The sequence below is a fragment of the Ostrinia nubilalis genome, chromosome 19, assembly GCF_963855985.1.
Source record: "Ostrinia nubilalis chromosome 19, ilOstNubi1.1, whole genome shotgun sequence".
In the NCBI taxonomy this organism is placed as follows: Eukaryota; Metazoa; Arthropoda; class Insecta; order Lepidoptera; family Crambidae; genus Ostrinia; species Ostrinia nubilalis.
The window spans coordinates 2,331,121-2,356,526 of record NC_087106.1 but is presented as its reverse complement, the minus strand read 5'-3'; the positions used below and the strand labels follow the sequence as shown (position 1 = coordinate 2,356,526).

The following is a 25,406-nucleotide window of genomic DNA, read 5'->3' as shown; positions in this document are numbered from 1 at the left end:
AGAAACACCCTGTATACTCGTACTAGCAACCCGCCCCTGCTTCGCTTTACTTACTTAAAAACCTTCCTCTTGTATCATTCTATCTAATAAAAAAAACTGTATCAAAATCCTTTGCGTAGTTTAAAAGATATAAGCATACATAGGGACAGACAGCGGAAAGCGTCTTTGTTTTCTATGTAATTTTACTTACTATTACTGAATTTATTTTACAAAACATAAATTACAAATTATTAGTATTAACCAGAACGCCCTTAACCTATTCCACGGTGTCAGTATCAGCTTGTCGGCCATTATCATAGCTAACGCGATCAACGGCTCTATTACAGACATTAAAAGCCATTGGAAGTCGCTATCATAAATTAATACCAGTGCAAGTGCCCAAAGAAGATCGACTAGGAAGAAAGAATACGTCATCCTAAGGGTAATTTAATGTGTTAACAGCATTGTTGTGTTCCGGCAGTTAGAGGTAAGATAGCCAGTTCCTCCGTGGTTGAGGATTCCGGGTGAAGCTCGCTTCCACCTTCGGCCTGATCATCACTTACCATCAGGTGAGATACAGGCCAAGAGCTTCCTCGTTGTGGATAAAAAAAAAATGTGTGATGGAGGAATAGAATAAGACCACCCTCACTCTTCTTTTAGATGTCGTAAAAGGCAACTAAGAGACAAGTATGCGAAAATCAGGCGTCTCCTCCGGGACAATGGCGGCCAAGCTGTAGATCCTGGCTACACACGAGTTGCAGCGGTGGGAACGAGAGGTGGGAATAGTCCCTAATCCGTCTGGGCAGCGTAGAATCCTCCTTTTAATCCTTCAAATTAGAGAAGGGATGCCAACAGTGAACACAGTCAACTGAAGACTGATGCCCATTTCTGATATAAATGTTTATTTAAAAAATTCGAGGATTGATAGCAACTGAATGCTATGTGATCACGTAAAACTACACTTACGTTACTACCATTAGTGTCACGCGAACAATTCGCAGAACAAGCGATTTGCCCTTGACAACCTTTTTAAACATGTCTGTGCGGACAGCGCTTCTGTATTAATATATTAATGAATACATTCATGATACTAATAGGCGAGCTGTCACACCATGCTAAAATGGACGCCAATGTTAAGTTATAATGGTAAGCGTGGTAAGTAATTGTTAAATTGTAAATCCACACAGTAAAGTAACAATGGCAATTACCTTAATCAAGGACAAATATACATGGACTATGCGAACATCAGGCCTCCCCAACCTGTCAGGCCAGCGTAGGGAGATTAGGAGTGTAGGTCGAATCCTCCATTTAGTAAATAATAATGAGCAGTGGAGACTAAATGATCTGATGATGATGATAAGTCGACTATAACGTTATGTATTACATCAGTAAGGACTAAGGCTGCCCTAGCAGGATCATACGTCATACGATCCACCAGGCTGTAAAATTTGTAAGGTCTAGGGCGTTTAACTAATACAAAACTTAGGCTGTGTTGCACCATCTTACTTTAACTTTGACAAACGTCAAAAATCTGTCAAACTCCATACAAAAACCACCGGTTATCGTTATAGTTACGGTCAAAGTTAGGTGGTGCAACTCAGCCTTAGAATTAACTTTATTAGAAGCAAAGTTTTACATAATTAGCAAACATAATAACAGTGTCAATTATGCTACACGTGTTTTTGTTTACAAACGAAAATCGTCTGACGATGACTCTGAGTTTTACTCCAAAGTTAATGGCACGACAAAATTAATTATAAGCTCTAAACAATAAGGGTAGGTTCAGTAGGCTCTACTCAAATGGGATGTAAAAGATCAAAGTCAAAGCTTTTATTCAGTACTACAACCAGAAGAAGAAGTGCCTATTAATTTGCTTTTATATTTGAAAGTGTTATAAGGGTTAACATGGGCTGAAATATTACATAATCATCATCAGATTGTTTATTTTCTACAGAAGCACTGCAATGCAACCCTCTCTACTTTGGTTCTTTGGTTTCAGCCAAATGACCTCCACTGCTGGATAAAGGTCTCCCCCAAGGATTTCCATAACGACCAGTTTTGCGCTGCCCATAACCAGGTACTTCCCGCGACCTTAGCCAGAGCGGCGGTTCATCTAAAGCCCGGTCTGTGAGCACGTAGAATTTTGGCCAATGACCCCAAGCTACCCATCCTTATCGCTCGTGCGTAATTATATTGCTATCGCGACTGTGCGACGGGCGCCCGCAGTTGCAGATGGGTAGCTTGGGGTCATTGGACAAAATTCTACGTGCTCACAGACCAGACTATAGTGGGGGACCTGCATCAGCTCTCTACTTTACTAGAGGCATATGGAGGATTGGTCTTCACTTCCGCTTACTTGAAGGTTTTTACTGCTTGTAAATTTTACGTGTTCCCAATAAAAGAGACTACGGTTATTATCTCAATTATGTTCTAGCTAGACGACACCCTATTTCGAAGTTTTTAATGACCTTTCCATAATTGATGTTCTTTTTCGGAGCGATGAATATTTTAGCAGGTAAAGTAACAACTATGAAAAAAAAATTACAGAATTCGGTCGCTTTTCGTCAAATGTCAAAGAATGGTAAAATTTATTATACTCGTCAAATTAGTCTTTAAGCAACGGAAGTTCGTAACTGGTCACAGGATATTAGAAAGAGAAGACAGATGAACGGTAAAGATAAGACAATTTATGGGTGATCAACAAAATTCACAAAGATTTCCATTCTAGGTGAACAACAGCCATTTGTGCTAAAAGATATTGGTGTCAGTTTATACCCAATTACCATAAAGGCCATAAAATAAAAACATTTCTCTCGTAAACCGCATGTAGCTAACAGATTACAGTTCTTACGGCGGGAGCCGAAAGATTAGATTGTAATTTAGCGATAGGCTGAACCGTTTAATGTTTAGGGTCTCCGTAAAATATTGGGTGTTATCAGTATAATCGATTTATTTCGCACCCCTATTAGAGGGATGGTATTACGAAATTGTGTGAATAAATGAATTGGGTAGAGCCGCACACTTGGCTCGTAGTGGCCACTGAAAGCCACTGTTGGCCATGGTAAAGCCACTAGTGGCGACTGGCGACCACAAGTAATGATTGTAAATCTTCTCTACTGTTTCGAATCGAATAAAACTACATGGTCAAAAAAAATGCGTAAGACATCGCATTATGCCGCACACTTGGCCGTTGAAAGCCACTGGTGGCTATAGCAGCCACTAGTAGCATTCAATGACTGAACTCTTTCGTACAATGGTATTTTTTACGACGGCCTTCACAAGGGTCACATGAATTGGGTGCGTGGAGCGGCCGCACACTTGGCCACGCCAAGCGACTAGTGGCTATCACAAATAACGTCTGCATTTTCGTACGCCAGTCTTTCGTACATAATCAGTCTTCAAGGAATACAAGGTACTAGAGCAGAATTAAAGTAGATCCACGACCACATTCAAGTTCGCTTGCCACCGCGGTGGTTAACTCAATATTTTAACGTGTACTTTAGGTATACCTTACAAACGTACTTGGTTCCTTGATGCATTTTTTTACACTTTAGGTATCTGAAATATTTACAATTTTTATACGATCATTAATTAAAGCACTTAATTAATGATCGTATAAAAATTTAACATAATAATATTATGTAAATAGCATACCCAACGCTAACAATGTTATTTGTAAGCAACAAAAATATCCAGACTAAACTACGAGTAGGTACCTCATTTAACTTAAAACCAGGTGTTTTGCTCCAAGCAGTCAACATTAAGCTGAAACTGTTGCAAGTTAAAACATAAACTCCGGAACTTAACCGAATAAAGTTAGGTTCTGATTGCATAGTCCCGCTTCTAAGTTGTGATTAAGTACACGCATCCAGTTGAGGCATCATGGATGCACCAACATAGGGCAGAATAGTTCTCGAGTGGCGACTAGGTGGACTGACGATCTGGTGAAGGTCGCGGGAAGAACCTGGATGCGGACAGCGCAAGACCGGTCGTTATGGAAATCCTTGGGGGAGGCCTTTGTCCAGCAGTGGACGTCATTTGGCTGAAACGAATAAACACTAAAAAGAGCCTAAGGCCCGGTTCCCACGAAAGAAGAGATGTGTTTGAATTGAATAGCTAATCGGATTTCAGAACAGAAGCTGAGCGGAGAGGAAATAACGAAATCTGATTGGTTATTCAAACACAGTCATATCTCTTCTCCGTTTGGTGGAAACAGGGCCAAAGTTTTCGTAAGACTACGGAAAAACGAGTTTTAGAAAATAACATGCTTATGATAAATAATATTATCGATGCTTACGATAAATGTCTTTAAACTAAAATCAGCATTGGAATTCATATATTTAAAAATGTCTTGCATTTGCATATAAAACCAAGTCAAAAAGCGAACTGAATGGTGTTCTCCAGTCTACCTTTGGGCCAAGCAGATATTAAAGCATGCGATGAAAAAGTTTTTAAAGAAGTCGCCAAATATTAAACTGTTTGTTATCCAGTAACCCCGTTGCAGGCAGCTTAACCTTATCACTGCCGCGCTGCCGCCACAAACTCAATCCCACACATCCACCCATAAACCAACTTTTGCCCGAGATTTCTTAAGGCAACGAAGTTAGGGAATTCAAGAATGCAAAATTGTAACGAGCTAACTTGAGCTCTAAGTTAATCCGTTATTGCAGGGACCTCGTTGCTTTCGAGAAATGTTTCTGGTGGTCTAGTTAAGGCATTCTTACACTTTATCAAGACTTTTCATGTTTGAATGTAGTATAAAATTCTGTTAGTATTTTTGTTAAGCGTGAAATTTTTATGGCATGCGAAAACCACAAGGTGGACCGACGACCTCATAAAGGTAGCAGGAAGGCGTTGGATGCAGGCCGCCACCAACCAGCCATTGTTGGAAATCATTGGGACCTATGTTCAGCAGTGGACGTCATGTGCCTGAAATGATGATGATGATGAAGCGAAAATCAAGCGAGCGATAAGTACCGCGGCTATGAGTAATGTAAAATAAATAATTAAACAATAAACTGAGTTTTATTAAGCATTTACGAGTTACACTCGATATTAAATAAATAATGATACGAAAAAAAAACAATGATAAAAATAATTATGTTATTCGTTATAATGACTAAATTTACCGATATAATAGCTTGCTCTGGATCTAATTGCCTTTTGGATTTACTCATTAGCACTTTTGTTTAAATTAAAATAAATATTAGTTTCTGAGTAATTATTGAATCTAGCGTTGGATAGAAAATAAGTAGAAATGGATTTTATTACACAACGAATAATTACATTCACCAAAAATTACAATCGTGTTCTGAAACGAAAGTAGAATATCTGAAAACGTTCATAAAAACTCTTCTTTTATGAACGTTGTTTTTTTACCGAATATAGCAACTTTTATGCTGATGCCAAAGATACATTATTTTTCTAATACATATTTCAATAATACATTCTGTACTAACGCACATTCAAGTGTACTCGTGTGAGAGCCTTAACCACGTAAGGGCTAATTTATAGAAGCACCTTCGGGTAAATAGAAAAGTTTTTGCAATAAAACTACCCACTTTCGTTTGTGCGGCTAATGGACTTTTTGTGACGATAATTCGTGTAGATGTCAATAGGACTGTAATTGTGTGTAAGAGCCAATTCTATTATACATTACTTGACAAAAGTTACCTGAAACATCTATTAATGCTGTTAGTGAATGAAAAGCGACAGACAATTTGATTTAGAAGTGTCAAACTAACGACCTTGCAAGGGTAATAATTATTTTCCTAATTTTGTTAAATACTTAATGTCATCACAGAATACGATACAAATAATTTGTGGAACCTAATGCATTCATCATCATCATCATTTCAGCTACAGGACGTCCACTGCTGAACATAGGCCTCCCCCAATGACTTCCACATCGCACGACCTAATGCATTGCTAAACTGTAACTGTACTTTGGCTATCAATAGAGACGTAGTTTACATGCTTTCTTAATAGCCTGGTAGCCGCTCGCATATACTAAAATCTTAATTTGTTTAATTTCCAGACTCAAATGCGAGTAGTTGCAATCATCATCATCATCATTTCAGCCACAGGACGTCCACTGCTGAACACAGCCCTCCTAAACTTTCACCATCATCAGAGCATAGTCTCCATTATAGGATTACGTAGGGCCTTCTCTAATTTACCACAAGCAAATGGAGGATTAGGCATATAAACCTCATAGCCAGATGGGTTGAGGAAACCATCATGTGACAAGCAATGAACAAAATATGTCTGAATATACGAGTAAGCCATCCATCCCTAATAGGATTATTCATATCACAAAATGAATAGTTAATCACGGAGCCCTAAGTCTAGAGCTGTGTCAACATTCGGACGACGGCACGTCAATACTGGTACCTTATGTAGTGGTAAAAGAGGCGATTTTGCAACAAATATGTAGTCTGAAGAGCTGTTGTCTGTAAAACTTTAGAGCCAAAGCACACGATCTTACCGCAAAGATTTCGCCGTATCGCGCGACGCGGCGCCGCACCGCTCGTGTGCCCGCCACAGATACTTCTATGTAAGACGACGCAGCGACACCGCTAAAGGTAACCTTTCGAACTAAACGTCACAGACGCAACGTCTTTAGTTGTGGTCTTGTGCCACCAACGCGAACGCCGCGTCACTAACTCGCTTCCAAAGGCTACCTTTAAGACCAAAGCTAAGGACGCTGCGTCTGTGACGCTTAGGTCGAAAGGCTACCTTAAGGGAGAAGCCACACGGTAACGCAAACGTAAACATGGACTTTATTTTATGTATATTTGACCATCATTATGTTACCTGTTTCTGGCAAATAAATAAATTTGAATTTGAATTTGAACATTCTGCCGCATCACTATACACATGGTATGCGGCGCCGCAACGGCACCGTCTCGCTCAATCGAAGTGCGTTTTGGCCTTTAGGTAGGGCATCGTGTGTTTGACCTTAATAGGCGTAAACTGCCTCACGGCGAGACCGACAAAGCCGATTTACATCGGTATTGTAAAGCTATAGTGAAAATAGGAGAGCCAGATTAACCCAATTTCCTCCGTTCATCCTCAAGAATATTCTGTCGTTAAGCTAAGATTTAATGTAAGCCAAATTGTTCTGTATTCAGGTCATGATAATTCTGAAATTAGTTTGCGCTTAATATTGGATTAAATAGGAAAGGAGGTCGCTGATGGTAACTAGTAATTCGGTGCCTGATAAAAATTCACACTTTGTTAACATTTTCAGGATAATTAGTTGAACGAAGACATGGCTTAAATCTGTAATGTAGCTCTTGAATAAGTGAGTTGACTTGCAACTTAAAGTTTCATTCAACTCAAAAGTTACTTTATTTACTTACAAAACGTCACACTTAAAAAATACTAATTACAAAGAATAAACTTTTTTAGTCACTTTATTAAGGTTGTCTTTACAAAAATGTTTTCACCAACTTAATCTTTCTCAATTACATTAATGGTTGGTGTATCTTTTTCAATAAATAAATAAACTCGAGGGACACTGGATTGTACACACATTTGTTCAAATCGAGTTGGTGAAAAACCCAGAAAATCAAAGTAGGTACTGTATAATACAGGGTGGAATTTTGTAATGCCACCTGGAGGGAAAGTACTCTTAATACTGTAGATAGAACATTTTACTGAAAGAAAACATTCCTTTATTTTAAAAAAGAAATAAAACTGCATTCAAAGATTTCTAATAAATTGCTTGGTACGCCCGGGAATCGAACCAACTAAAATCTGTAAAAAATTACACCCTGTATTTTTATTGCATAGATCGTTAGGGTTAAGTATAAGGATGAAATCTCTCTAACAAATTTGATAAATCAAATGAAAGGAAAACCATAAAATCTTAAATTATTTTAATTATTTACAGAAAATTGTATGGTATGGTGGTGAATTTTCAAAAATTTTCGAGAAATTTTTGAATGCAGTTCTCTTTCTTTTCAAAAATAAAGGAATGTTTCTTTTGAGTAAAATTTTCTATCTACAGTATTTTCAGTACTTTCCCTCCAGGTGGCATTACAAAATTCCATCCTGTATATTTACTCCGTTCGCGTTGTGCCGTACCTTATCGATAAATACCCCCATCGAACCATCTAAATCACCGTTACACCACATTGGCCGTTCTGTTTGCTCTGTGTCCTCTTTGATAGACTATAATAGTCGGATAATGCTTTGGTGGGCAGTTTATGGTCTTATAACCGCGGTACATGCGGGTAATGTGATGGAGTGCATGCTCGGTGGCTGAGCTGGTGGTTAAAGCTGCTGGTTTACTGAAGATATATCGCTGGTGCCAATAGATGATTGATAATGATTATAACCACAATGTTAACAGCATTATTGTGTTCCGGCAGTTAGAGGTAAGATAGCCAGTTCCTCCGTGCTTCCACCTTCGGCCTGATCGTCACTTACCATCAGGTGAGCTACAGGCCAAGAGCTTCCTCGTTGTGGATAAAAAAAAATGACTGAGTTTCTTGCAGGCCGCTACCAACCGGGCAACATGGAAAGCATTGGGGGAGGCCTATGTTCAGCTGTGGACGTTCTATGGCTGAGATGATGATGATGATTATGATGAGTTTCTTGCACTTGTTCTTATGGGATACCAATAGATTGATAGTGACTGAGTTTCTTGCACTTCTCTTCATAGCATTGGTCCATTTCTTGTACTTGTAAAATATCACTGAGCCTGTAATAAGTGCTTTTTGAAGAAAATAAATTACTTTTAATACTTTATACATACAGGATCAAGTTTACTCTTAAAGCAATTTTGCACTATGTTTAATCCGAATTTGCAAAAATACGAAAAGGTCCAGAGTAGTCATGGATGTGAAAGGATTAAAGGGGCTATTAACTACTACTAACTAAACTACTAACATTCTAGCTATCGGGGTTCCGTAACTTAAATAAATCGCCCAAGTAATAAGTAGTCCCAAGTACACGATGGTTTCTGTATCATCGTATAAAATATCGGAGTATTTTTAATTTAATTAAAAAAAAAAACTTCCTTACTTAGATCTACTTAGTTTGGTGCTATGTGGCAAATATTAAATTAATTATATGCATGCACTCCATTAATGCAAACTGCACTATCTTTTACGGCTCACTTAAATTCAAGTCAACGTCAGCATTTCATGCATAATCTTCCAGCAGACTTAAATTATTCAAAGGCAACTGCATTTCCTTCTTCATCTGTTTTTGATATTACCGTGGTGAATAACTTTTCTTAAAGGTTTTAAACCTTTGTTTTGTCACCTGTCATCGGCTTTGCACTGGAGGAAAGTCGAACCTTAACTTCGAACTCCTCCTTTGTTATTTTGATTAATTTCGTTGCGGGTCCAATGACAGTTTAACTTTCCCCCGGGACCAACTTGGCCTTGACTGGTTGGGTTTTTATTGGCGGTCAAGCTGTAGAGCCTGGCTGCACAGGAGTTGCAGCGGTGGGAACGAGAGGGGGGAATAGATCGGTTATTGGGAACGTAATATTCGTGTAGTAAATGGTCACCCATCATCGTAGCGTGGGAACGTAATATTCGTGTAGTAAATGGTCATCCTATGATGATCCTACTTAAGATTATAAATGTGAATCTTTGTGAGAATGGATGGGACAGATGGATGGTTTTACTTAATCTTTCATCCAAAAACTACGGAACATATTGTGATGAGATTTGGTATAGAGATCCCGGTTGTTTTAAGGCGATAAAATGTTTCAGTGACAGTAATTGCACAATCCACTAATCAAGTCAAATACCTATGTAGTTTATTCAGACATTCAGGCATACACACGTCCAAATATAGCTTGCCCTACCACCACTTCGGGACAACATATGGGCTGGAGCTAAGAAGTGGCGGAAGAAACCCAGTCAACTTTGTCAGACAGACTTTGCACAATACGAAGGATATTATAATACAACATAACACATACACATTACCTATATTTTTTTCTTTACCTTCTACTTACAAGTTAGTAATCTAATTATATTTTGTTTGTTAAACTTACCCAAAACTAGCACTGTCTGAATGGGCGGTGACTACCTGATACAGGTATACTTTTACTTACTAGGCATGTCACCACAATTTGTGTAAAAGTTGGTTTGTTAACGAATAAAACATTTTTGATTTTGATATGTACGAGCAAAACCGTCAGTTTTCTTGATTACAACATTTACAACACATTAAACTAATAACTTAGGTATGTTATGCACTTGTAATAGACGCTATTTCAACTGTATAATTGTATAATCTGATGTGCTACCAACTTAGCATGCACGTAAGGTTTAAAATGGAAAGTCCCTGTCACCCAGGACATTTGCATGCGCCCCCCAGTGATATATCGCCGCGACGTTTGGTTCCCGGACGGTGCGATGTTAATTTTCACCAATCGATATACAGCTTTGTTATCAACTTGTAAGGTTTGTTTTAGTGGCAGAAAAGTTTCGGGGAAAATGCTGGAAGTTGGCTAAGACGTTAATACAGAAGTTGGAGCATTTACGACATATTTGAGACTTACATTATTGCACATCTAATTTAGGACTGATTTTTTAATCGTCAGTTACCTTTTAACTGAAGAATAACATTGACATATTTTCCATATTAAAACTATCAATGTGCCAAACCTATTCTTCAGTTAAAAGTTATCCGACGATTGAAAAATCAGCCCTTAGTATATGGTTTTTCACTAAGTTTCATAGAATTTCACTAATTAGTACTAGGTACTATTAGAAAAGTTTTCAGTCTCTCTTGAGTCAGTTGGAAAAGGCTCTAGCAATAGGTATTTACAATAGTTTAAGTCGTCGTATTTCAATGTAACGGTAAAATATCGGTTTTCCTTTATTCGAAACTAAGATTAATCCAATTTTCAGCTACGATTTCGATTTCAATGGAAAGTTAAGTTTCAGACGGGTACTAACTTAGTAAGAAAATCTCGTCGAATCTGACACCAAGATTCTTATTAAGAAACAAGGCCCGAAACTTGATTCAAACTCAAGCAGAGCTTGAGACCTGTGAATGGTTGATGTTCGATGTTTATATGAAATACAGGCATGTTTTTAGGGTTTTAAGCGTAGTTTCGTACAGTCACCGTCCTAGTTCGTGACACCCAAAAAGTTGACAGCCACAACAACAACACACCTATTTTAATTATTGTAATACAAACGTGCAACTTTTTGGCTACTTTGGGTGTCACGTATTATTTGACGCAAGACTCAAGTACAGTCAACTTGAGTATCGTTTTATATTATAACACAGACCTACCTACCTACCCTAGTAACATTTTTTTTATCCACAACGAGGAAGCTCTTGGCCTAACTTGGTGTAACTGCCGGAACACACACAGAGTTAGGGTAAGATGGTGGTAGCTAGCCAGGCGGACTTAGAACAAGCCCTACCATACCACCAACCAAACCGAACAGAAAAATCTGCCCCCACTTTTATTTATGTTTGCTTGGAAATATATTTAGATGGCGTATGAACTATCATATACCATCTGGTTGTTCACACGGTGGGGTTCGAAATCTACCCTCTTAGTTTTGATAAACTCAAATTCACCGCTACACATCATTCATACATAATTTAAGCGACGTTTAACTGCTCACAGTATGTTTACAAACACCCAATATGTATGTAAGTCGCTGCTGTGTTATAAATATAAAACACATTTGAAGAGCGGCCTTAATAAAGAGCCGTTCTTCTCAAATAACTATAGGTCTCGCGCTTAACTGGAACTAGAAACTGGGTGCCTGAGGTATGGGAGCGGCACGGGAGGGTGTTTTGACGGTCAAATGTCAGCGAGACATCAGATCTTCAGATTTGTATGCTTTGTCACGTCATAATACTCATAAAGATGACCTAAACTGAAATGTCTCACAAAACTTATTGACAGGGGGCAAAAATCGGAACCAGCGATCCGATATTGACGGTGGCGCTCCGCTGTCAATGTCACGGGTAAGACAGTTCAGTATATTGGGTCTATACGTCAATTTTACTCCTCTCATGCTGCCCTTGACTACTCAATTATCGCACTATACCAAGTTACTCATTCTAAAACTCAGATCACCATTTGATACTCAAGTTAAACTGATTTTTCAATAAACTCTAAAAGATTCTCGAATTGCCAAACTTCGGCGTTTTCCTTCGCTTAATATTGCCTGAAGGAGCAGCAAAAAGTGCCAAATACCAATACGCTTTGCTAAGCCCCATTTTAGTATTTGGAGCGAGTGTATCGAACTTCATAATTCTCCTTTTTATTGCGATGTGCTGGCACCAACCCATATATTTCAAATACATGATGCTAAGCGAAAATATAAGTGTTATGTGTAGACGTAGAAGAAATAATAGGCTTCTTGTATTGTATGGTGGTTATGGTGTCGGAACTTATTAGTTGGCGACTGGTTTGTATAGATCGGCTTGTTACATACTTAAGATAATGTATTCTTTGTCCCATAATATAAGGTTCTTTACTATTTAGGAGTAGCTTTGCAATGGAGGGAACCTTAACGTCGAACTATTGACCATGTTCTTCTGATTAATTTCGTTACGGGTCCAATGACAGTTGACCTTGACCTTCACTGGTTGGGTTTTTATTGGCGGTCAAGCTGTAGATCCTGGCTACACAGGAGTTGCAGCGGTGGGAACGAGAGATGAGAATAGTCCAGTTATTTAGGAGTAGGAGTATATGTATAATAGTAGTGAATAGAAGTGAACGACTCTACATAGATTGGAAAAGTATGGCAGTTTATTTACCTAATTTTCCAGTGTTTTGTGAAATATGAAGGCTCTTTTCAGACCACACATCCACGTCCTAAATATATCTTGCCCTACGGTACCACTTAGCGACACATTATCGGCTGGTGCTAAAATGGCGAAACTTAGCTACGTCAGCCTTTTGTTTATTACAGGAGTACCTACTTTATTATTCCATGACAACGAGCCGGAAAACGTAGTGTGGACAGGCCTCCCACTACGTGGACCGACGATCTGGTGAAGGTCGCGGGAGGTGCCTGGATGCGGGCGGCGCAGGACCGGTCTTTGTGGAAAACCTTGGGGGAGGCCTTTGTCCAGCAGTGGACGTCTTTCGGCTGAAACGAACGAACTTTATCATTCGTTATAATACTGGTGATACGGTCACGTGCCAACATTGGTGGAACGATAAAATCATACTTTTTAACATCTTCCAGGAAACAATCCTGTTCAATTTCCGTAAATATCAAAGAGGAGCTCAGAAAAAATGGTCAGATTTGTTTCTGATAACTTATAATAAGGTTTAATTTCCAATTAAAATGAATATACCTACACCAATAAGATCACGTCGTCGACGTAAACAGGTAATTTTCGACATCTACGCGGGAAGCCCCGTAATCCTGATCACGGGGGCGATTTGCATTCAATCCCGCGTCCCTCGCGTGACGTATTGCCGCGACGGGATCCGGGATGAAGGCCTTTATTCCCACCATTGACTTACTTTCTGTGCTTTGATGTATTACAAAAATGCGGTAATCTTTGTACTCCAAAATTCGAATTCTTTACTAGAATCTCAGAATACGGAACAAACCAGAAACCGTCAACGGGCGTAAATGTGTATTCATATAAATTACTCCAAATCGCACTAATTTGACTTTAGAGCAATTAGTCAATGGCCGGCGCGCGCATTGTTTACATATCCGTCAGATTGACACTTTATAATTAAATTATGCCGTCTTGTGCCGTTCCAACATGTAAGAATGCTACTGGAATTACAAAGAAAGTGCATGGGATCATGTTTTATCCGTAAGTAGCACATTTCCAATTCATTTTAATTAAATAATAATTTTCAAAAAAAATCACGGTTGTATTTTGTAAGTGTTGCCACAGGTCAACGGAATATTTTACCCTACTTTTTTATATTGAATTACATTTGTCTATAAAAAATTCACGCGTTAATTTTGTTAGCGTTACCACAGAATAATGGAATATTTTCCCCATCCTTTTTGTTTTAATTAGTTTTTAGTGTAATTTCATCCATGACATGACAACCTGATTAATTAAATTATAAGTGCCACTTGTGGTCTAAACTGAATAAATATTTTTGATTTTGATTTGATTTTAATATATTGAATTAATTTATAATATTACTCCCTAATAATGAGGAGATAATAAATTACTATCGAATTTCATACTTTCCCATTTATTCAAAAGTAAGGCATTGGTATCAACAGATCAGCAGCAGCAATATTTGTTTATTTAATAATAATTTTAAGTAATTAATTATTGCTTACATACTTACTCTGATTTTCTTTCAGGATACACAGCCAGAGTTGCCTCGCAATCAAATTCAAGTATTGGTGATGTTTTTGATTTGGATTCTGTTTTTGACTCCAAGAAAAGTTAAACTAAAAGCACTACTGCGCCGTAAACAAATGTTTTGTTGTCGATATGTTTACATAATAAAGAACCTTAAGTTTCTTTTTTGTTTTACTTGGCATTCTAAAATTTATATTCGACTTTTGTAATTGACTTTTAAATAACATATTATACCTACATGTAGTATATTACACTATTTAATAGAAATAAATAATCATCTACACTTAGTTACTTCGGAGTAAAAATTAAATTCATAGGTAGGTAGGTACTATCTATGCCTATGGCCAGTCATGTCGTCTCGTTCTATCGCAAAGAATCATCATTTGATGAGAGCGAGAGCAAAAACGGAAATGGATAGTTAACACTGTGGCCGTGTGTACTTATTTCACTTACTTATTTTTTACTTGTTTAACATCTCTTTAAAAAATTACATAATTTTACCCCAAAAATGGGGGTGTCACACGGCGCTAGTAACACTAAAGGGGGTAGAGGGGCGCGGGAGGGGAAGTATTTTGGACACAAGTTGCCGCGTAGAAATGTTATCGAACACTCCTTCTGGTTTGTTCTGTATTCTGAGACTAGAATGTAGGCACTTTTCAAGGCACTGTATATGTAGGTACCAAAAGCTTGCTTTACCACACATCGGGATAACCTATCGGTTGGTGACTTAGATAAAATAAAGCCAAGATAGATAGTCAGTGCACGAAAGGTGAGGCAGCTTTTAGTGAGCCGGAACGGCTCACCCGTAAACGTCACATGAACTGTCAAAGTGAAAAATTGGTAAACACGTCCGACGAATTTTAATTAATTATGACGGTTTGTGCTGTGAAAGGGTGTCTAAATACATCAGAAAAACGAAAGAAAGTGACCAGTGTTACATTTCATAAGTAAGTACTACGATTCGACGCGTATTTTGCTTGAATTTGGCTTTCAAAAATTAAATACGGGAATGATACCAGTAACAAGAATTTTTTTTTCCCAATTGTTAGCCGTACAAATACACTTCCTTTTTTATGAAATCGAGACTTTTAAGTCGATTTATCTTATTGTAATTAGGTAGGTACTTTGAATTCAATAAATAAGTAAACTAAGTACATGATGCGTTTTGTTTTTGTTAATTATAAAATAATTAAAAACGTATTACAAATTTCCCTACTTTCGGGGAAATCGCCTTCATTGTCCACACTTCCCAAGAAAATTGACACTGATAAAAAGTGGTGAAAGAATATTAAATCGATGGAAGGATCTTTACTCGAAACGAAATACCTAGGTACCTAGCCTAATGTAAAATGAATAAGAAGTCTTTTTAATTCTTCTTTGTTCAGAATTAAGAATCCAATTGTATTATTTCTAAGAAGAAACCTGAATAAACATCTTCTGTAAAGCTTTGAGCTTTCAAACTGCCTCAGTAAATTGTTGGCGCTAAAGTTTTTCCTCAAAATCAACAAATCTCACTAGTTCATAAATTTTGAAAGATTTCTAGACGTTGATTTTGTAGAATTTGCTTTTAACTTCAAAACGGTTTACAAAAATACTTAGATAAGATTTCGTTCGCAGAAATGAGGAGATCCGTAAACGAACTAAAGTCGCTGACATAGCCCGACGGATTAGCAAGCTGAAGTGGCAATGGGCAGGGCATATAGTACGCAGAACTGACGGCCGATGGGGCAGCAAGGTTCTAGAGTGGAGGCCACGTACCGGAAAGCGCAGCGTAGGACGTCCACCCACAAATTGGACCGACGACCTTATAAAGACGCTGGTCGCCACCAACCGGCCATTGTGGAAATCATGCCTATGTTCAGCAGTGGACGTCCTAACCTCGATGAAATGATGATGATGATGGCAACTGAACTTTGTAATAAAGAATAAAGACTCATCTAAAACTCCCTGCAGACTTAGTCGACTGATACAAGAATGCATGGTAAATTCAGTGAACTGCTCCTGAATTGAATGTACCTACTACTACTATTTCTATTTATCTATATTAACCGGCAGACAGTGGTGACTGAGTTTGTTGCGGCGCTTCTTCTCAGCACTTGCCAAATGTTGGTCTCGAAGCGCTGGTAGGGTAAAAAGATTATGAGACATGTAGAGGCTCCTTAAGAGCAAAATGACGATTTGTAAGAACTATTTATTAGTCTAAACAAATAAAGAAATTTTGACTTTTTTTCTTGACTTTGACTGTTGATAGATGGCCCCGATTCAAATTTGTATGAAGAACCGGCCGATACCAATTGTGTGTAATGTGCGCACTTCCATGTATGTCCGGCCCAACTTTCGGCCGACAAAAAGTCTGTTATGCGAAGAGGCTAAAGATATTTCATATTTTGTATTACCTAGTATTGATAGCAAACTTGACACGGTATATTCTAGTCAAAAAGCAAAGCTTGTGTATTTGCGTGCTATGGGTATTATGGGTACAATGAATATAAACATACAAAAGGTAACATCACACCAACACTGTGGTACCTTATGTAGCAAATTCGTTGTACTAGATCTAAGATATTAACAAAACTTTAAAATAAAAGATAAGAAGATACTACCACTTTTTCCTTACAAAAAAAAACATACCCAAAATAAACCTTCATCATGAAACAATGGCGCAACATATTAAAATTTTAAACTCAATATTTGGAACTTTCAAAATTCAAACTCTGAGCGCAACACTTGCCTCCTTCCGCTTCCGGTCTGGGTTATTTCCGGAGGACACTTGACCTTAATTTTTCTCGGGAAATTCAATTCGTCGTTGTAGTGCTTCGATTGTGCCCGAAGAGTTCTGTGAGCGGTCGAGTGGAAAGTGACACCGGGGGGTAGGGTGACCATGCTGGTGGACTGAAATTGGAAAAGGTCTGTAGGAAATATTGGCAGGAAAATTCTTTATATAATAACATTTTTAACCTTAGTCGTCGGTGGGGTTACTCCTAAACATTATTAGAGCGGTATTATTACGATTTTAGAAATTGGTTGCTAATTGTACAATAGCAACGCAACTGCAACTAATGTATGAAACTAGCGCCAACTGCAATTGAACGCGGCGCTATCATTGGTTGGCGTTGCAGGCTCTAATGTTCTCTCTCATATATTACATGATGCTAGCTCGAGGAACAGATACTAGCAATTGCTGGAGTCAGACTGAAGGCTCTAGCTAGAGACTAGACAGACGGGCTACATTCGAATTTCACTACGACTGCTAAATTGCAGCTCCTGTGCAGTTTTATTGCATGCCAACGGTTACTAATTAAATCTGTCCATTTAAATAAATTTAAACTGTGATTGTGTGAACTGTTAGTGAGTACCAACAGCTTGAAGTTTCGGCTGCTTTTCTACAAGCAGACTTTATAGTCCGCCGTCTAGAGTCACATTTGTCCGCGTAAGACAAGATTCTTGGTCAACCTACCAGCTTTCGAGGGCTAAACGCGATACTGAACAACAGATGGCTTGTAGACTCCCACACCGAAGAGGGTTACAATACAATAGGTATTCTAAGAATCTCCAATATACCTCTTTTTGAAAGGTATCAAAATTGCTAGTGGTGTTGTGTTTCCAATATTCTTTTGGACATCGATGGGTTTTATTTTGCTGTTTGTTTTAAGCGACGTACAAACCTAATCTAGACGATCGAATGTCAGTATTTTACGGTTTCTAAATTGAGATTTTAAGCTTGAGAATGCTCATTCTCTATTTAGTGCAAAACTTACGCCCGTATTCACAAAACATTACTATGAGGTCTCACAGTGCGCGTGGACGCATAGAGTGACAGATGAACCAATCACAGAGCTCTATTCAACGCTGTGCGTTCGATTTGCTGCTTCACTGAAGCAAGCATCTTTTGTGAATACGGGCGTTAGCCTATTTTCGTGTCTTAAATTGATTTCGGATTACTTAAGCCGAATCTCTAAAGTTGATTAACTATCAACAACAATTTAAGAACGAATATACCTAGGCTTAAATTCATACTTGAGTAGAAAATGAGCACGCTCAGGTTAAATATAACAATTCCAAAACCGGGGACTTTTATTAAGCTAAGCACTTGCATTATTTCAGTAAGTTGTAGTCGATTTTGCAATTGAAAACTATATTATTATTTTGATGTGCTGTCGTCTTTACACACCCATGGCTTGAGTTCTATCTATAACATTGTATTGTCACCATGAATCATTAAATTAAACAGCTAACAATTATTTTTAACTACAGAAAAAACAGGCAATAGGAATAATATTATATTACATAACAAACAGCTTACGCACGCGGTTTCCTCCGGCAACAAAACAGTATAAAAGATTGTTTTAATAAATATTTATAAGAACCCTAATGCTAAACAATGCTATTGTATTCTAAGTGGAGTTATACCATAAATAATTGACTTAGGACCCTTGGCGACAGACTAGCTGGTACAGTCCGCCACATAAATGGAATGAGAAATATCTAGGGCAGGGATGGCGTACCTTTAAGCTCATAGCAGACTTAAAGTACAAGTCCAAGATGGACTGCAGACCGCAGACTGCAACCGCTAACAGCAAATCTCTATGAGAGATTTCTTACTGCGGCTTGCAGCTGACGCGTTGCATATTTCATAGAAGTTTGCAGTTTGCAGTTGCAGTCTGCGGTCTGCAGTCCATCTTGGACTTGAACCTTTATCAACTCGGCAAGGGATCAACACCGTATTCGCGAGCTGTCAACGCCTTTCGCGCGCTGTCAAACGTGAGGCGAGGCGTTTACGTTACGGTTCGGATAAGTGTGCGTTGCAGTATGGAGTTTCATACAAAGTCCAAAGAATACTGACCGCCTCGAGTTGATACGTTAACGATCCCTTTCCGAGTTGATTGGTATGCTACGTCCTTCATGCATCAACAAGCTACTTTTCTTAAAAAATGTTTTAATGTAGTCATAGATGTGCCATCAAATAACACCTAATGCTACTCGTATCTATGTGGGGTATTGTATAAGTGGCGCCACTAGCGAGTGACAGAACCTTACTCTACAGTGGCACCAACTGATGAGGGCAATACGACAGCCCTCATTCGGAACTCATTATATTTTGTTTCATATTTAATTTTGTAATTGGTGGCGTGTCCTACGTGGCAATGGTTCGCCATCCCTGGACTAGTTGGTACTACAGTCGGCCACATAAAATGCGATGAGAAATGTTTAAGATAACCAAACGACATAATGTTAGTGCGTTTGGTTTTCCTTGACATAATGTTCGTGCGTTTGGTTTTCCTTATAACTTTTTATGAGCTGTCAAAACGAGATTCTCCCTCCTTACTGTTTTACCAAATGAGCTAACTAAAAATTTGCTTTGAAATTATTGGTTAAGGCTGGGTTGCTGCACCATCTTACTTTAACTTTGACAAACGTCAAAAATCTATCAAACTCTTTACAAAAAACACCGGTTAACGTTATAGTTACGGTAAAAGTTAGGTGGTGCAACTCCGCCTAAGTGTCAAGTATCAAATATTATTATTTATCTATGTACGCTACAATAGGATCTTTGATAAATATTTTATTGACATACCAAGTAAAACCGCAGGTAATCGTAATTATGTCATCATAATGAAATAAAATAACATTTTGAGAAATTACAAAAAGAAAATTACATACAAAACTTACAAACATTTTCACGCTTCCGGCTGTTATAAAATAAAATGAATATTTTTTGAGCTCTCAAACTATGTTTAGTTTCGGGGCTACAGATAAACTTAAAATTCCAGAAAGGACAATGACCAAAAGTGGTCCAAATGTCCACCACTAATGAGACCTATATTGGCTTATAGTCCATTATATAGAGATTAACTTTCAGTATGGGACGAAAAAAAAATAAGCTGTCAGTAAAAAGTTATGACTGTTTAAAAAATTGTAGTAGTTTACGCGCTAATCTCAAGAACTACTGGTCCGATTTGAAAAATTCTTTTTGTTATGGATAGCCTATTTATCAAGGATGTTTTACGATAAATAACATCACCCTACAACCAATAGGGGCGGAGCAGTAAAGATAACTATTTTCTACTAAACTATTTTCACGCGTACAAAGTCGTAGGCACAGCTAGTAAAATATTTAATAAAATTCATCTATAACCCCGCGCCACATGCAACATGACATAACATGCGTAGATTAGTCCAAAATGTGCAATGTATAGAATGATATCAAGAACATTTTTCGGATGAAAAGGTAAAAAACAGACTTTTCATTCAGTCATAACTTTTTACTGACAGCATATTTTTGATTGCGGTTTGGTTATAATGAATCAGTATTTAGTAGACTATTTTACTACATAGGTCTCGTTAGTGGTGGACATTTGGACCACACTCCATACATTTTTGGTCATTGTCCTTTATAATAATTTCACTAAAACATGTTAAACCAACATACCTCTATTTGAAGTAATTCTCATTTTCTAAACAGCGTTGGAATTGTCATTTACCTGAAACAAAAAATATAAATGTGTTAACTTAAAACGTAATGTATGTAAAAGTAAAATTTAACATCAAGAGAGTAAACTAACATTACAATAGATGGATCCCGCATTACCAAAACTCATACCATCATCACCATCATCATTTCAGCCACAGGACGTCTACTGCTGAACGTAAACCTACCCAGAAATTTCCAGATTGACTTAGTTTTCAGCTTTAATTCAAAATTATCTGCTTAACGTATAAAATCAAGTAATTACTTTTTTTATGTGACAGGAGGCAAACGAGCAAACTTCAAGCTACTCGTAGGTTTTTATTTAAACGTTCCTTAAAAGCAAGATTTTTCTTACTTTATCTGACGTACAGTTGCCATTGGTGAATCATAACATCCCGTGGCGGAAATGAGTACATTGTATGCTAGAATGCATTATTAACATAATTATACAAGACCACAGTAAAGATGAAGAGTAATGAATGTTAGTTCTAAGTTTACACTCAGTAACCCAGTAGTAGGAACCCAAAAAGATGTCACAAGTGTAATAAATGCAAGCATCTATTTATTTATTTATAGAAACCAACAGCTATACAATGTTACGATGCTATCTTACGTAATTACATATAAACGAGATAAATAAATAATACTATGTAATACATTTTCAGGAGATCCGTCTGCTCGTTTGCCTCTTGTCATATAAAAAAAAAATTTGCACTGTGCCATGTGGCCCCAAAGTAAGCAAAGCTATTGGTACCTAATAACCAACATGGTAACAGAAGTGCAGTTAGAAGTGTCTTACTATTATTTTTTACTGTGTCAAGACGATGATGGGTTTGTAAATTGTTTACGTTCTTAGGTAGATAATGACCACGACCGATGTGCCTTCTGAGCACGGAATGATCTTTCGTATTAAACAATAGAATATACTCCAATATTATAAACTGGAAAGTAATTATACCTCTCTTTGTTCTATTTTCAGACTAGTAAACCAAAGAGAAAGGCATTTTTGTAAAAAAAAAAACATTATTTCCCAAGTTAGCGAAGATAAAATTAATATTTATAATTTTAGTACGTCGTACTAACGAAGATTTTACATGATCCAATGTGTAAGTAAGAAGTATATTTCAAAGCACAGGCTGCTTTACACATGATCCAAAAATCAAAAAGTACCCAAAATTAGAAAATGCTCGTACAGAATTGAGTTACTAAAAATGTTATAAATTCAACGCATTAAGGTAAAAAGTACAAAACATGTACATTAAATACGTTAGATTACAAAGCAAAATTCAATTTACAAAGCGCTGACCCAATTCGGCACAAGATATACAAGTACGGCATATAAAGTATCAGTAATATCACAAATTTGGGTAAAAATTTTGTACGATTTTAATGAGACTGTTACTTGAAAGCAAACAATCAAACGTTACAAAATGAAATAGCCATTCCAGTCCAGACAATTTAAGACACCGCCCCACTTTCCAAAGCCTGGAATAGTTCCAGAATTGGCCGCATGGAAATGACTGAATAAAATTCCAAAAGTTGCCGCTGTTTATAGAGTACTTTCTCTGTACTACAATAGAAAATATTATTTGTAATGGGCTGCAGCTGAAGTCGTTATAGAAGCTTGGCAAATACCTAAGCATACCTAGTACTTATACAATGTTTTATAACTTAGTACTGCCTCATCATCATCAAGTCATTCAGTCACCACTGCAAGAGCACAACCCTCTCTTATTTTGACAGAGGCAAATTCATGATTTGGTCTAAAGTCCGGTCCGTGAGCACGTAGAATTTTGTCCAATGACCCCTAGCTACCCATCCTTATCGCTCGCGCGTAATTATATTGCTGTCGCGACTGTGCGACGGGCGCCCGCAGTGAGTGTGCGAGCGCGATAGCAACATAATTACGCGCGATCGATAAGGATGGGTAGCTTGGGGTCATTGGACAAAATTCAACGTGCTCACAGACCAGACTATACACTCCCTTAGCTGGCTAGACTGTTTAACAAGATCTCGTGTTCAATATTTGTATATTATAGTCGTCGCCTTTTATAACATTCTTCGGAAGATTGTACGTTGGCAAAGCTGGTTAAAGTGACCTGGTGATCGCATAATTTGTTCCTTGTGATGATGACATCTTCGGGAAGAGAGGGAATGGTCATATTCTACTTCAACAAAACAAAACGGCTATGTGGTCAATATTCTACTCTGACTGCCGGTACAAATCAACTAATTACTGCCTATATTGATATAAAATGTCAGCTACTACTGACTGACCCAGTAGCCTACTGACCGAATAGATTAGTACCTGCTCCAAACACGATTATCGTCATAATCCGTGTGTGTTTCATCATCACTCATCACTGCATGCACGATCTGTCTTCCTCGTGCTATCCATCCATCAACACCTATCGCCATTCCTTCCCAGAAACCATCCATTTCGTCTACCGATTTCCTTATGTTTCCACCTTACTGGGACACAAATGAAATATTACTATTTTGAAAACTTGTTAGTCTCTATTCTATTTATTTAAGTTTCAGTCAGACACATTGTTCCTTTATTTCTAAGGATAAGCAATATGATTTTAGAGAAAAATAAAATAAAAAATAAAAATTCCGTAGACAGGGTAACATGGCGGGTATTGGGGGAGGTCTTTGTCTAAACACCTAAATACTTAGTAAAGGTGAGACACTTCAAACTAGACCACTGGTATAGTTTTTCCCATACGTTACCATAATGAAAACATATGTAAGATGACATAAGATTTTTGCCCCATCACAAAGCGTTTCATCATCATCATCATTTCAGCAATAGGACGTCCACTGCTGAACATAGGCCTCCCAATGATTTCCACAATGGCCCGGCCGGTTGGTACAAAGCGTTTATAAGAATAATATTTATCTAGGTATTATTAATCCAAACCTCATTCAATAAAAAATAATATTCTCTGTGAATTCAGAACTTTTTTCATTCGCAAACTCGTACTTCACGTACCCGGAACACAATGTGGAAGTACAAACTGCGTAATTCGTTTTTATTATTGGAAATGTCTGGCTTCCAATTAGGGCGCCATGTGAGCATGCGCCATGCTTTCTAGGGCCAACAAATTCCGACGAATTCCTTGGCAAATTGACATAATACGGGTGTCAGTGTCACAGTGGAATTTTAAATAGATCGTTTCTGTTGGTGAAAGGTTTGCTTTGATGAGGAATTCAGTATTTTATTATTTACGAACATTACAGGAGAATTTATGTAGAGCCGAAGTTTTGAGTATGGGCGTTGGTAAATTAAGTAGTTTTGATCGGTGCGATTGCCATTGCAGTTTCAAAATAAGTAGGAAATTACTTACGAATTTGTATTTGCTATAGAATCTATAAAAATTAAAGCAATGTTTTTAAACGAAGCCAAGCCAAATGTAAGAAATTACTCAATTATAATCATAGTTTGTATGTTTTCTGAACAAAATAAAATAAATAAATAAATATATCGCCTAAACAAAAATAATATAACTGAATATTTTAACATTCTAGCTAAAATATCTTCACAAATTAGGTTACTAAGCCTCAACTCAAATTCCGGCATTAAAATATCGCGTCGACATCACTAATCTATCAAACACCAATTTGCCGTTCCCAACACCCTGTATAAGCCGTGCCATTAACGCTGCTCACAACAGACGCACAATAATTTAATCTGCGCGCCTTATTCGGAGGCTTCGCGATTCGCAAACAATATTCGAGCTTATGCCAAATCCTCAAAAATACGGCGCTTACCACAGCACTAGAGAAAAATTTCATTTTAAAAATAAAAGGTATTTTTTCTCATGCTACTTTAAAATAGAATACATACTGTATATTTCCAGTGGGTGTACTGAATAATATTTTTTTAAATAAAAAATAATGTAAGTAGGTCATTTATATTGCACAAATTATCTCTTCGAACTGAAAAGAACATTGCAGTTTAGCTACTCACAAAAATATTTTTTTATACATTTTAAAACTTATGACAGCCTCACCTACCTATCCATAAGTACACAAAAATTTTTACTTATATTTCTTTGGGACATTTATTTCGCTGAACTTAATACACCTGGCAAAGCCATAAAACTCGAGCTGCAATGCAGTATCGCAAAAAGCACTAAGCACTCTTTTCTTTCAAAAGAAGAAAAAAAATTCGATGTTTTAAAAAACATATGCAAATATGTACGATTCTAGACTGCATCTTACTTAACACCTGGTGCGATTGCGGTCAAATACCTGCCTTGTCTCGCACAAAAATAAAAACATTTTTTTGATTTTTCAACCCTATTCTTATAAGAAAGAATTATGTGTCTGACAACTGTGTGTTCACCCTAAGGGATAATGTGTCATGCGGCATTTATCCTATTTAATTATGTAAAGGGATGATGAAACAAATCTTAGCAGGCAAGACTCGTACAGGGCTGGCACTCGTGTAAATAATTAAAACGTTTCTTAATATTCTTGAACATGGAGATGGAAATAACGAACGGGCTTTTAGTACAAGTGGTAATTGAGCGTGTTAAGTCTTGCGGTAACGAGTATAGGTATTACTGAAAGCCTAGTCTTAATATTAATATTCATAAGCTTGGAATAGACTTCAATGTTGGCCTGGAATATACAGAAGAAAGAAAACTGAAGT

The 25,406-nt window shown here is 37.5% G+C and overlaps 1 protein-coding gene and 1 long non-coding RNA gene across 6 annotated transcripts in view; both read right to left on the bottom strand.

The window, feature by feature from the left end:
- The window catches only part of LOC135081064 (uncharacterized), a 211,926-nt gene extending 195,425 nt beyond the window's left edge, over nucleotides 1-16,501 (bottom strand). The window contains exon 1 of the long non-coding RNA XR_010259117.1: nucleotides 16,424-16,501. This is a non-coding gene — a long non-coding RNA (uncharacterized LOC135081064). The remainder of the gene's footprint in view (nucleotides 1-16,423) is intronic.
- Nucleotides 1-25,406, bottom strand: part of LOC135081056 (uncharacterized) — a 239,828-nt gene that overhangs the window by 125,087 nt on the left and 89,335 nt on the right. The window contains exon 2 of one of the 5 annotated variants that reach the window (XM_063975770.1): nucleotides 20,708-20,759. The exons of the other annotated variants lie outside the window; for them this stretch is intronic. The gene's annotated coding sequence lies outside the window, so the exon portion shown is untranslated. The remainder of the gene's footprint in view (nucleotides 1-20,707; nucleotides 20,760-25,406) is intronic. 5 annotated transcript variants of the gene reach the window in all.